The sequence below is a fragment of the Numida meleagris genome, unplaced genomic scaffold (genome assembly GCF_002078875.1).
Source record: "Numida meleagris isolate 19003 breed g44 Domestic line unplaced genomic scaffold, NumMel1.0 unplaced_Scaffold409, whole genome shotgun sequence".
In the NCBI taxonomy this organism is placed as follows: Eukaryota; Metazoa; Chordata; class Aves; order Galliformes; family Numididae; genus Numida; species Numida meleagris.
The window spans coordinates 32,663-41,869 of NW_018364629.1; the positions used below are offsets into that span (position 1 = coordinate 32,663).

At 52.7% G+C, this 9,207-nt stretch overlaps 1 long non-coding RNA gene across 1 annotated transcript; it reads right to left on the reverse strand.

Annotated features, from left to right (window-relative positions):
• Window positions 1-2,378: 2,378 nt before the first annotated feature.
• Window positions 2,379-3,935, reverse strand: LOC110391582. Its single transcript, XR_002434121.1, has 4 exons — window positions 3,661-3,935; window positions 3,108-3,170; window positions 2,768-2,854; window positions 2,379-2,469 (listed from the first exon to the last, which is right to left on the reverse strand). It is a non-coding gene; the product is annotated as an uncharacterized LOC110391582 (long non-coding RNA).
• Between the last annotated feature and the right edge of the window lie 5,272 nt (window positions 3,936-9,207).

Genomic DNA, 9,207 nt, shown 5'->3' on the forward strand with positions numbered 1-9,207 from the left:
TCAGCGTCCAAACGAGGAATCCTGCAGCCAACCACATCTCCGTGTGGGACTACAGCTGTACCCCGTGTGTCCAGTAAAGAGATAAGCATGAATTAGCATCTTCCCTTCTGACATGTTCATGCATGTGCGTGGCTGTATTTGCATATGCGTGTGCAAAGGGATGGTGTTGTACGTGCACGTGAGCATTCACACACTTGTGTGGGTGGTTTCGCATGTAGGCGCACCAGCTCTGCCTCAGAGCCTCATGGGCCCCCAGGAAGCACGTGGCTGTGAAGGGGGCTGGGAGCTCACTGCTGCACGAGCCAGGGACGCCTTCTGAGTGCAACATCAGGAGAACCTGGAGCGCTGCCTCCAAGCAGATCAGTGCCGGGATGGCAGCCTGGCAGTCCTTCGCTGCATAGATGCTACTCTGGACCAACAGTCTGTCATTTTTTGAGAAAACGCCCTCCTTTGGGTGAACTTTGCTCATTATATGCTCACTGTAAAACCAAGAACACCTCCAGCCCCAAAGTTATCCACTTGCATGGTGCTACAACCCCTCATGTAGCATGCACTAGGAAGTTTATAGCCGAGGCTTTTCAAAGCTAAGCAAGACCATGTTACACAACTCAGAACAAAGGTAGGCCATGGTGAGAGGTACTCAAGCCCCACCTTTAGAATCATAGAAGTAGTATAACAATGGCTGAAGAGGGGGGGAAGATGAGGGAAGCAACCATTGCAGGGAATCCGGGAGAACGCCTCTGCCTTCTGGGATCAGGCGGCAGGCGGAGCCTCTCTTCCTCCAACGGAGATGCCTCCTGGTGAGGTGCACACGCTCAGTTATGCTGAGTGCTGCCCCGGGAAACTCAGAAACCTCTGTAGAGCTCTTCTCTAACTTAGCGTGCCTGTGGCCAGGCTGTGCTACTCGCAGCTCTTTGCACGTGCTTTGCAGACGGTGTGCTTATGGGCAGTGCAAAGGAGTTGTGCATCTGTTGCATCAATAGCCTGCAGCGTTCTCTGATCGAGCTGTGGGAGTTCTGACCGAGTGCTGCAAGACGAATAACGAGGAGGTCGTGCAGCAGCTCACTGAGTGCCGCTGGACAAATCAGGCCATGCGCTCTTTGTGAGTCCATAATTGTGATCGTTTATTGGCTGCAACGAGACACAGAGTGCCAAGTTGGGCGGCACTTGCAGCGCTGCCCTGAAACACCACGCGCTGCAGCCGCTGCCTTCTGCTGCTCCTCCTCTCAGTCCTTCAGCTGCAGCTTCTGCATCATCTCCACCAGGCTGTTCACTGCGGAGGACTGGAAAGAAACAAAGGAAGCATAAAAATAGGACAGAAATCATCCAGGGAGATCTCATGAAGAAAGTCTGGTCAGTAACCCTTCCAGAATGGCCCCGTGCGGAACAGCACGTTCCTGTCATTCAGGTCACTGACATTACATTCCAGGACATGTTGCCTCTGATAAGATTCATGCTCTGCTGTGGGAACGCGGTTTCAAAGTTGGCAGTTCCCAACATGGCAAGCTTTTTTATCGCAGCAGAACCCTCCAGCTGTTACCAGCCGCGTTCTTCCCAAGCCAGAGGAAGTCATCCAAGCTCCCCTAGGCAGCTCTCACTGACAGAGTGATCTCCTCAAACACACAGCTGGGTGTTTTCTACTGTATCGCTTCCCTCGGGACTCTGCAGTCTCTTTCATGGCTGACAGACTGAGGCACTGAGAGCAGCAAGAGAGCACGTGCCTGTGTTCAGCAAGGACTCACCTGTGCACATGCAGCGGCAGCTCTGAGGGAAGCCTTTTTCAATTGCCCTCTCCTCTCTTTTTGTCGCCGTCTTCTCGCTATGAAGCAAGAATAAAAATAAATTCATGTTGTCAAGAGCAAAACTGCGGAAACATGGGTACCGTAAAAGCAGATGGCAGAAAAAAGACCGAGGAAATTGCAGTAAGAAGCCCCTCAGTGAATGACATTTCCAGGGGACCCACAGAAGAGCGTCATGGAGTGAACGGCAAGAGACAGGTTTGCATGTTCTGGCACCTCCTTGCCTTTGGACTTGGTAGCCTTCAACTCTTTCCCCCCCAACAGAGAAGGAAAAAGCAAAGCAAACCCAAAGCAAGCCCAGTGCGCTTGGTAAGGGAAGCACCTCAGCAGGGCAGGTACCACAGCACCTTCTTACCTCTCAGCTTGGAGATCTGCGCTGGGGCAGGCCCGGGGTGTGCTGCTGGAGCTGGCACACCGTCTCCACTCTGAGCCCTCGCTCTCTTGTTTGCAGGCAACTGTGCTGCTGTTTGTATCCCTTCTTCCAAGCCCTTGCGTTTACATCCGGCCAGGGTCTTGGAGACAGGCTGGGGGCACACCGCAGGGGAAGGTCTTCCTCCTGAGCTCGGACCTGCTGTTGTACGAAGCCCTCCAGCCTGGAGACGAGCTCTCTCCGAAAGGACTTCGTGCACCGCTCTCACGTAGATCTTCCCATTTGGCTCAGCACCTCTCTCTGTTATAATCAGGAAAGGAGAAACAACACGATTCAAAGAGAGTCCCACACCACTTCCGGGCTGCAAAATGGGCCACAATACAAGGAATTCTGCTCTTGAGCGTTCACCGTCATGTATCTCAGGATCTTGGGTGAACTTTGGGTTCTCCTTTCAAATCCGGACAGGAAAGGAAATGGTAAATCCCGGGGATTAAGACCCCAAGCAGCACGCAATGAGAACAGTCCCAGGAAAGAACATAGAGAAAGCCTGACTGGAAAGACACTGCATCAAACCCAGACGCCTGTGCTGTGTCTGTACCTCTCTTGGGTGCCGCGTCACGCTCCGTGCTCCTCCCCTGCCTTTCCGCATGGCTGCGCTTCAGAGGAAGGCCACTGGCATCAGCTTCTGACAGAAGGGAAACAAGAAATACTTGCAGAGCATCTCTTTGGAAGAAGATTTGAGCACAGCCAACCACAAACTTCTGGTCTTCAAGCGCCATTTCTTAAATTGGGCTCTCCGCTGCTACAGCGTTGTGCCATTTCTGCAGTCAGCACACGTCTGCAGAGTCCCTTCCTCCCTCCTCCATCACACACACCCCTTCATGCAGCCCCCTATTCAGAGGCAGGTCCCCACACCACAGCTCACAGCAAGCCCTCACCTGCGGAGGCTTTTCGTTTTCCCCAGTGCCCAGCACCGTTCAGTGGGTGCGCAGGCTCCATCCCTAAAACAAAATACAATTTGCTGATTTATTGGAAACCAGTGGCCGGTAGCAGAATTGTCCTGTTAGCCCATGTCTACCCCCAAAAAAACAAAAAGACACTACTTTTATAGCCCAAACAAAAACCAATGTTTAAACCCAAATACACCCAAAGCATGACTAGTCTCATTCCTGCTCAGACGGCAGCAAAGGAACCCTGGTCTGCCTGACAGCTCTACATTCTGCAGAGCAAAGGTGCATCAGCAAACAAAACACCATCCTGTGCAGAAGTTGAGGAACGTATTTTTTGGCTCTCAAAGGAATTTGCTCAACTCTAAGCACCACCACTGACGCACAGATTTCTGTCTCACTACTGCCATCAGCTGTTGCTGTCAGCCTCTCTGATGCTTTCACAGTGGCTTACTTGGCATCCCCTACAGCACTGCACCCGCTCAGAAGTACTACTCCAAATTCATTCTTCCATACTTCATGCTAGAGGAGCGAAGAAACTCACTTTTGCGTGGTGGTAAGGATGCTCCATCCCCACTGTGTCCCTTTGTGCGCTGAAAGGCGCAGCTGCATCTCTTGCAGCCTACTGGCTGCTGCTCCCAAACACGGGGAACCGCACTGCGCTGCTTCTGAAGAGAGAAAGGAAGAAACGTTGGTGGGAACGGGCACCCAAGGTTTGCAGAGAGGTTCCAGATAGCGCCAGAGAGAGGATCTCAGAGTGCTGGGACATCATTGATCACTAAGGGAAATGACAGCCTGAGCCATGCCCATGTTTTTAGCCCTGGCTGTTGGCAGTGAGCACGGAATCCAACCGGTTATTGAGGTCACAAAGGACCAGTGGGTCTCCCTCTGCTCCACCCCTTCCCTTAACGATGAGAAGAAGGAAGAAAAACCAAGCAAAAGAAACCCACCCATACCTTTCCACACGCAGCACAGGAATAGGAACCGCGGCCGTCTCCTTGCTGAGACATGGCCGCTGAAGTGCCAGAGGAAGCACAAGTTCCCAGGGCTCTCTCCACACAGGAACTTCCCCTGCTCTTGGCAAGGGTTGGCTTCACTCCTCCTCAGACTGCCTCGATCTCAGAAATCTCCTTTTGGACAGGAACCCTGCAGAAAGTATCAACAAGGGAAAAATCATGAGGAAGAAGCATTTCTTCCAGCTTTCTTCTGCTGTGCTATTTAGACTCTCGAGGAGGGCGATGTCTCCAAGTCAGCTGCCCAACGCTAGAACCAGCTTGTGCCTGCCTGCCACGGCTTCTGTCAGCAAGCGTTCTTCTCCATCTCCTCAGTAGCTCTTGCACGCAGCTGGTGTTACTGGGACGAGGGCTGACGCAGCGTGCCCACCCCAGCCTGGCTTTTCTGCTCAGACACCTCCCAGCAACCACCCAGCACCAAACCCAGCTCACCTGTTCGGCCTGCTCAGCCGAAGCTGTGCCCAGCTCACGCACGCGCCGCAGCGCTGCTTCTGACGGGCTCTCACGGGGTGATCTCTTCCAAGAAGGCCCAGAGCTCAGTCTCCGCGTGCAGCACGCTCACCAGAGCTCCAGCTCTGCTCGCCAGCTGTGGGACAAACGCTCCCACCCCGGCTGCGACTGTGACCTCGCTGAGCGCCCGCATCACTTCTGCGCTTTCATCATAAGCCAAGGGAGTGGTCACCTCCCAGATCCCAATTTCACACACAGATTGCATATTTGACTCTTCTTTGACACAAAACAGACGGACAAAATAGGAGATAAGTGCAGCTGCATCAACACCCCAGTTGCTCAAGGAATGGAGAGACAGATATATCAAACATCAATACGTTATTTTAATTTGAGGAGGGAAGCTGTTTTAAAATATTATTTTTTATCATTTAGAATAGGCAGCTGGCGCTCTTGAAGGAAAATCCCAGGCCTCAAGTTCTGACAGGCATGAAATTAAGCCACAGCCCCTGCCACCACGGTCAGCTCTTCAGCACGCATTACCTGAGGAGCACTTGGCAACTCACGCAAGCTGAGCAGTGCAGGGAAGGTTGTTGCATCTCTTCTCCTGGCCCAGAAATTGATTTTCCTACCTAGAAAAGAGAAAAGGGAAAAAAGGCGTGACATAAAGGAGACATGATACAGACACATCACAGGTAGAAGTGGGAGAGCTCTCGCGGCACAAAGCTCAGGGCTGTAGAATTTAAGGTTGCCTCTAAGATGGTGCTTTAAAACAACAGAGAATCACAGAATGGCCTGGGTTGAAATGGACCTCAAAGATCATCGAGTTTTAACCCCCTCTGCTGTGTGCAGGGTTGCCAACCACCAGACCAGGCTGCCCAGAGCCACGTCCAGCCTGGCTTTGAATGCCTTCAGGGATCGGAGGGTGGCATTCCCCACCTCCTTGGGCAACCTGTTCCAACACGTCACCACCCTCTGAGTGAAGAACTTCCTCCTAATATCCAACCTACATCTCCCCTGTCTCAGTTTAAAACCATTCCCCCTTGTCCTATTCCTATCCACCCTCAAAAACAATTGTTCCCCCTCCCATTTATATGCTCCCTTCTAGTAATGGAAGGCCACAATGAGGTCTCCATGAGTAACATGAGTTATTGGACATGAAAGACAAGGTTAAATGCAAAACATCAGCACTTCCCATAGAGCACATCACACAGCTGTAGGCTCCACCTGAGAGGTAACAGGTCAAGACGGAAAACCTTGCAAACTTGGCTGATCTGAGCATGCAGGAGGGGGCTGGACATCAGAGCGGACGTGTCCATTTCAGTTGCAACTCCATGGAGAGAAGAACACCAAACATTAACAGGGGTGAATGAATTCATTCCCAGGCTGCACAATGAGTTGGTTCTTTATTAAAAAAACACAGATCCCAAGTCAAAAAGGTAACAGCAGGAGTTAAGATCAACTGAAGAGGTTCCTGTTCTTACACCTCATCCTCTTACCCCAACTTTCCCTGCCTTAGCCCTTGTCCCGGTTCCTGGAAGATGCCCACAGACTTAAAGGCAGGTCTCAAATCCATAGGACTCCTTTCCCAGAACTCCACAAAAAAGGACGTCAGACTTGTTCCATACACTCAGACTGACCGAGCAGTGGTATCACAGTCACTTAAAACACACAGAAGCATCCAAACCCTGAGCATGTGCATCCCCTCCTGTGTTACTGGAGCCCACAGATCACCTTCACACCTCCGTGCATTCCTGGTGTTTTACACTGATGCAGCCAGGCTGCAGCTTCATGGGTGTCACAGAAGACCTGCAGGACCTCTTCCTCCACAAACCCTGTCTGCAGGCTGTGAGAGTTTTGTGAGACTGTGTTTTTGAGAGAGTGTGTTTTTGCAGTGGAAGTGTCCAGTATTTTCTGTACGTAGTATAGGCTCTTACTGAACTAATAACCCTTCTGTAAAACAGTTGTTACTGTATATAGTGTAGGCCCTTACTGAACTTATAACCCTTATAGACATTATCAACATTTATTAACTTAAAAACAGTTAAAAAGTGATGAATAGAGTGAAGTTGAGGATGGGAAGATAAGGAAGGTATGCAGGATGGGGGGAGCCTGGTACAGGACAGTATAGGGGGAGCCAAGCACAGGACAGAACAAATGTGACAACTTTGAACTATTGCCTTCCTATCAAACTGCGAAACAGAACAGTTGTGCTAACCCTGGAATAGTGGAGATATTTCAAAGTACAAAGCACACCCAAAAGACAGCAGCTTCGTAACAGTCCTTACATGGAGATGTAATATAGCAACAGTGTCGGGAAGACTGTGATCCTGAGATGCTCAGCCAATGAGCGCCAGGAGAGTTCTTACCTGCGTCGGGCCGGGGCCATAGAACGGATGGATTTCCCTCCCTTGCCAGTAGGGGGCGTGCGCCCACAGCTGCAATAGTGAATGAACTTGGCTGCTGTCACTGAGATCTTTGCCTGACAGAAATCTCTGAATTTGAGCGTTTCTCAAAAGAGGAAGGGGGGAGTTGTCGCGCCCCAAGTAGCACCGCATATTCCTCGTGCGAGACCTGGACAGCAGAGATACACCAATATGATGTACTGCAATGCCATTTATTAGTTTGCTAATAACAAGTTATATACTTTTATCTACACACATTACATCACTTATTACTTGCTACAGTTACTGATTAGTGATATTACTCATAATTGTTTGGTCTCAGCAAAGTCCACCATATACAACAGTCCATTGTACATTGTCCATTCTTTTGCAGTCTTATGATCAGTATTCCATGCCTTTCTCTTCAATGCACTGTCTCCTTCTGCTATCTGGTCCTTCTGCTCCTTGAGGCACCACGTAGTTACTCTTGAGCATTTTCCCAGCACGTAGCTTCAGATGCCTTGCATCAATACAGCATCCTTTCCCACAGGGGGTTAGTAGTGAGTCATTTTTCACTAATGGACTAGGTGGGCTTCTGTCTCCTCATGGCAGATGGTGAAGGATTGCCTTTGCATCACCAGTTGGTTTGTTTTCTCATTCTCTTGAATATCATTTCTGGGTATCTGACAGCCCCCTGACTGGATTCACATGGCCGCTGACCTGGCTTTCAGCAAGGCTTTCAGCAGCAGCAGGTGGCGTACCACCTAAGCCAGCATGAGCCAATGCCTGGAAGCTGGCACCAGTGCACCCACCAAAGCCGGCACCAGCCACGGCTTGGAAGCCAGCACCAGAAAAGGCCCGGGAGACGGCACCAGCGTACCAACATAAGTCGGCACCAGCCAACGGCTTCAAGTCAGAACAAGACAGGGGCTGGGAGTCGGCATGAGCCAAGTCCCGGAAGGTGGCACTAGCGAAGGCCTAGAAGCCGGAACCAACCAAGACCCGGAAGCCGATACCAGCCAAGGCCACCAGCACACCCACACAAGCCGGCACCAGAGAAGGCCTGGAAACGGGCACGAGCCGAGGCCTGGAAGCCTGCAACAGCAGAGGGCTAGAAGCCAACACCAGCCAAAGTCTGGAAGCCAGCACCAGTGCACCCACCAAAGCCTGCAGCAGCCAAGGTCTGGAAGCCGGCACCAGCAGAGGGCTAGAAGCCGGAACCTGCCAAGGCATGGAAGCCAGCACCTGCCAACTCCTGGAAGCCAGCACCAGTGCACCCACCAAAACCAGCAGCAGCCAAGGCCTGGAAGCCGGCACCTGCCAAGGCCTGGAAGCCATCACCAGCCAAGGGATGGAAGCCAGCACCACTGCACCCACCAAACCCAGCTCCAGCCAATGACCGGAAGCCGGCACGAGCCAAGGCCTGGAAACTGGCTCCAGTGCACCCACCAATGCCGCAGAAGCCAAGGTCCAGAAGTTGGTACCAGTGCACCCACCAAAGCTGGCAGCAGCCAAGGCCTGGAAGCCAGCACACACGAAGGCCCGGAAGCCAGCACCAGTGCACCCACCAAAGCCGTCACCAGCCAAGACCTGGAAACCGGCACCAGCCAAGTCCCGGAAGCCAGCACCAGTCCACCCATTTAAGCCAGCATCAGCCAAGGCCGGGAAGCTGGCATCAGCGCACCGACCAAGGCCAGCGCCAGCCAAGGCCTGGAAGCCAGCACCAGCCAAGGCCTGGAAGCAAGCACCAGTGCACCCAGCAATGCCGACACCAGCCAAAGCCTGGAAGCCAGCACCAACCAAGGCCTGGAAGCCAGCAGCAGCCAAGGCCTGGAAGCCGGCACCAGTGCACCCACCAAAGCCGGCAGCAACCAAGGCCTGGAAGCCGGCACCAGTACACCCACCCAAGCCAGCATGAGCCAAAGTCTGGAAGCTGGCACACACACACCCAACAAAGCCGGCACCATACACGGCCTGGAAGCCAGCACATGCTCACCCACCAAAGCCGGCACCAGCCAAGGCCCGGATGCTGGCACCAGTGCACCCACCAATGTCGGCACGAGCCAAGGCCTGTAAGCCGGCACACACTCACCCACCAAAGCCGGCACCAGACAAGGCCTGGAAGACGGCAACAGCCAAGGCCTGGAAGCCCGCACCAGCCATGCCCTCTAACGTGAAACCAGCCGAGGCCTGGAAGGCGGCACTAGCCAAGGCCCGGAAAGCAGCACCAGCCATGGGCTGGAAGCC